The sequence below is a fragment of the Microcebus murinus genome, chromosome 4 (genome assembly GCF_040939455.1).
Source record: "Microcebus murinus isolate Inina chromosome 4, M.murinus_Inina_mat1.0, whole genome shotgun sequence".
Taxonomy (NCBI): Eukaryota; Metazoa; Chordata; class Mammalia; order Primates; family Cheirogaleidae; genus Microcebus; species Microcebus murinus.
In genome coordinates this window covers 52894724-52899536 of record NC_134107.1, presented here as the reverse complement: position 1 = coordinate 52899536, position 4813 = coordinate 52894724, and positions in this window count along the sequence as shown.

Sequence of the window (4813 nt, the reverse complement as noted above, 5' to 3'; positions counted from 1 at the left end):
TGGGCATCATGGTCAGACACCTAGCTGAGGGGTGCAGGAATGTCTGAGGTGCAGGGAATGGATATCTGTCCCCAGCTGTCCCTCCCACCTTGTGGGATTCCCCAAATCAGGGGGAAGGAGGCTAGATATGCTCCTCATCTCTGGAAGGCCACCAGTCCTGCCCTGAAGCAGCCATCACAGCCCCTGTGCCCTCAGGGGAGGGCAGGATAGGACCCAGAGGGAGTGAGGACAGAGGTTCACAGCATGAGACCCGGTCAAGGCCTTGGGAAGATGGCGCTTACTGCAGACGGCATGGACTCAATCAGGAGATTCAGTTTTGCATCCTGAAGGGGCCTCTTATTCTGTGTGCCTTGGGCAAGTCAACAACGTGGCCCTGCCATTCTTGGGTGGTTGAAGGCTGGAAGGGACAGTGTCCAAGGATATGCTTTGCCAGCCTCACCTGCATCAGGCCAAGAAGCAGCCTCACTCCTTCCAGAGGGGACCTGTGCCTCAAGATCTTCAGAGTTTCTCTTCTCTCTCTGCCTCTCTCTCTCTCTCTCTCTCTGTCTTTCTCTGCCCTCCACCCCCATGCATGACTCAAAAGCAAACCCTGTCAGTTGTACCTTCAAAATATATGCAGATTCCATTTGCTTCTCACCATGGATGCCTTAATCTAACATTCCATCAGCCTTTGCTTGGATTGGTGCAGCAGTCTCCTGGCCACCTTCCTGTGTGTCCCTCTTCCAGACCATTTCACCTACAGCAGCCAGAGTAATTTTTAAAAATATATGTCACATCATGTCATTCCTTAATAGCTTCCTATGTCTCACAGAGTGAAGCCTGAAGTCCTTTCCAGGGTCTCTACTTGATCTACCCCATCCCTGCTCCCTCCACCCACCCTCCTCCGACCTTGTCTCCCTCCAACCCTCTTACCAGCTACCTCTGTTCCCACACTCAGGTCGCATTGCTTTTCCCCAAATATGCCAACTGTCCTCACAGCTCAGGCCACTGGGCTTTCTGTTCCCAATGCCTGCTCTCCACCTCATGCGCATTCCTTGACCCAGCACCCAGCACTTCGTCCAGGTCTCTGTGCACATGTTACCTGATCCACCAGCCCTCCTTTCTGTCCTCTTCCCCTGCTATACATGTATTTGTAGTGCTTATTATTACACAGATATTTTATAGTAGCTATGCAGTGGTGGCAGTCAGAAATGAGACTTTGTTCATACAAAATCTGGGGAGTGGCAACAGGCCACTTTCCAGGTGCCTCATGGCCAGGCCCAAGGGGCTCCTGGCCTGGAGATGCATCCACTTGGATACGGTCCCCAGCTGTTACAAGGAAAGGTGGAGCATGCTCAGGGCTCTTGGCTCTTTCTTGGGCTCTGGGGTCAGAGGCAGGTGCCAGCTGGACCCCTGGCGAAGCTGGATCTGCTCAGGAGGCTGGTGGCAGAGGGAAGCAGACAGGCTGTCGCCCCAGTGAAACACACGGACCTTGGTTTGGTCCTGGCTTTGCCACTAACTCACCCTGTGACCCAGGCAAGGCTTTGTCCTCCTCCTGGGCCTCAGTTTGCCATCTCTGAGATGGGAAGTTAGACACAGTGAGCTCCAAGGGTGGCTTTGACTGTGATCTGCCTTACAGATGAGGAGACTAAGTCCAGAGAGGTTCAACAACTGGTCTGAGGTCACACAACATCAGGAATAAAACTGGCCCGGGGCCCTCGACTCCCACCTTTCACCCTCTTGCCCCTCTGTGTTTAAGTCCTGACTTAGAAAGCTAGTTTTCTGTTCTCATATTGAGACTTGTTTCTCCAATTAGGCATCAAGCCCTCCGGGGCAGGAACTGCATCTGGTTTCTAATTCTCCCGGTTCCTCAAGATTAGGCAACCAACAGGTGCTGGATGAAAGCTTGGCCGGTGAGAGAGGGACTCTGGTTGTCCAAGGCCCCAAAGGGAGATGGCAACAAAGCCGGGATCCCTACCAGGCCTTGCTGGTTCCCCTGGAGCTTCCAGATGCCAGGACTGGAGTCTATTCATTCATTTACTCATCTGAAAAACACTGGCCAAGCTCCTACTATATTCTAGTTGCCACGATAGTGCTGGGAATATAGCAGCGACCAACCAGACAGCGGCCTGCCCTCAGGAACTTCCATTCTACTTGGAAGCAGCAAATGAGCCAGAACAAATCCAGACGCAAGACAATTGAGATCATTGTGACAAGACCTATGAAGGAAACAAAACCAAGAGGCAGACAGTGACTGGGGGAAGCTGATTTGGATCAGGCTGGTCAGGGAAGGCCTCTCCAAGGAGCCGAGACCTGCAGTACAAGAAGGGAAATCACACCAGATGAAGGAAAGAGCAAGGACAAAGGCCCTAAGGCAGGAGGTTCCTCAGTGTGTTTGTGGAACAGAAAGAAGGCTGGAGTGGCCGAAGGTGGCACATGAGGCGAGGCGGGAGCCAGGCTAGGGGGGCCAGAGAGGTAGGCAGGGGCTAGATCATGGCTCTGGGGAGGAGTATGCCTTTTACTGGAAGTGAGATGGGAAGTCACTGGGACATTTGAGCAGAGGATTAAGAGAAAATGATTGACAGTTCCAAAGGATCACTCTGACTCTGGAACTTCATGGCATTGCTGGCAGAGGAGTTGTGGGGTCTGTGGTCCCTTGCTCAGGGGGAAGGAAGCCTCTGCTCCCAGGCAGAGGTTGTGGGTGGCTGGCAGAGTCCAGGGCATCTCTCCAGAGAACTGTGCCTGAGGTTCTAGTCCAAAGGTTCCCAGCCTGTGTGCCACCCCCCACCCCCAGGATCCTACTTAACCACCCCCAGCAACATCCCAGGGGTGTTACAGAAAACTGCGCCTGCAAGATGTCTAGGCCCCCACTCCTTGATTATATTAATGCCAAAATGTATTAAAGAAGCGTGGTAAAAATGCCATTCTAATTGTTTCGTACACACGCCACTGGGAGGGAACTGATTGGACACAGCTCACAGGCAGTATGTTAATACGCTATTTTCATATGATGATAGCTTTGCATAATCTTCCCTTCTCCCAGCTTTGCAGGGACCTGTTGTTAACCAAGCCCCAGGAGAGAGGGGGAAAGGCAATTTGACTTCAAGTCCACTCCCCGCCACATTAATTAGTCATGTGGCTGGGGAAAGGTGTGCTCACTCAGTACAAAGTAGACTTTATAATTTATACACCAGCTGTTTCCGTCCATTCTCCTCCCCGCCTGCTTCTAATGAAATCGTGTTACCAGAGAACTGACTGGCGTGAATTGAGCTTTTAATCCCATTGACCCTGGCCTGGCTGGTAGGGCCCAGGGGAGGGGGGGTGGGGCCTTTCAGCAAGGAACTATGATGAGAAGACCCTCCGCCCCCTACCCCAGCCTGTAAGCCCACACAATGGAGCAGCTTGGCAAAGGCAGGGGGTGCTGGGAGCCGGGGGGCCTGCCTGGCTGAGCAGCCCTCTTGGGGATCCCTGGAGGCTGGGATGGCTCACATTTATTGCCTCATCTTCTGAGATCCAGCGAAGCACAACATTCTCATCTAGGTTGTTCCTTTACTTAGAGAACAGGGCAGGCCAGGCTGCACAACCAATCAGCTAATGCTTGCTTTTCTGGCCACGGGGGTTTCTGGGAAAACAGAGACACGATTCCATGCAGGGAAATGCTACCCTAGTCCCCAGCAACAAACCTAAACTCTCCTGAACCCCACCAGGGCCCCCTCCTGAGAGGAGGGACAGGGCAGAGATGGGGACAGGCCCCAGTTCTGGTTCCAGAAAGGCAGTACTGAGGATGAAGGTCAGAAGGATGCTTCTCTCTCCCCGCACCCCACCCAAAAGAAAAGCAAGACAGGCCAGGCATCCAGAGCCACTCAGCCACTCAAGCAAATGCCTGCAAAGCAGGGCACATTTGGTGAGCAGGGATAAACATGGCAATTAGCACCATGGCAGCCTCTTAAACAAACACATGGGACCAAGTCATGGGTGGGGGAGGTTCCCGCATCTGTTGGAAGGGCCAGAGGCTAGAGATGAGATTCGATTTGAGGGGAGCTGAAAATAAGGGTGGGGAGGCTAAGCCGTTGGGCTTGGGCCAGATCTGAGGGTGGCGACAGAGACGGGGCAGGGCCTGGAGTAGGGCTGGAAGGGGGCTGGAGCAGTGAGTGATGGGAGGGGGTAGTGGGGCAGGGGATGCTGATGGGATGGGGTGAGGTGGGCACCAGGTAGCTTCCTGGCTGCCATCTTTAATTTACTGGGAACCCCCATATCCTCACATGGATATTAAGGCCTCTGGGAAGTCACAGTGAAGTGAGATGTGGCACGCCCAGCCCCCATGTCCCCAGGTGAGAGCCGGAGTGGGCATCCTCTACTCAGGCCCAGGTACACTCCAGGTCTCCTGCCCATTGCTGGGCCTTTGCTCTCACCTCTTCCCCATCTGGAACAGTGGCCTTCTCTTCTTCCTCCTGCTAAGTCCTAGATTCTTTAAGACTTGGATCCTATGTCACCTCTCCCAGCCAGCCTTTCTTGGCTCCCTGAGCTGGTCTCTACTGAGCTCATCATGGCCTACTCCTTGATGGCACGGGTCATCTCTGCATCCCTCGCACCAGGCATGGGGCAAGACAAGGTGACCTTGAGCGAGTCTCTTCCCTTGACTAGACCTCAGTTTTCTTACCTGTAAAATGGGTTCGGTGCCATTCGGTAGCCATTCTGGCTATCATAGAGCCCCAACTGGATTCCCTCAGATCTAAAACCACACACTCCATCCTCATACAAGGAAGGAAACATTTCAAAGCCACTTGATCTGTGTTGTGGGCATCCAAGCTAATTTATTAGCTCTGAAATAGCC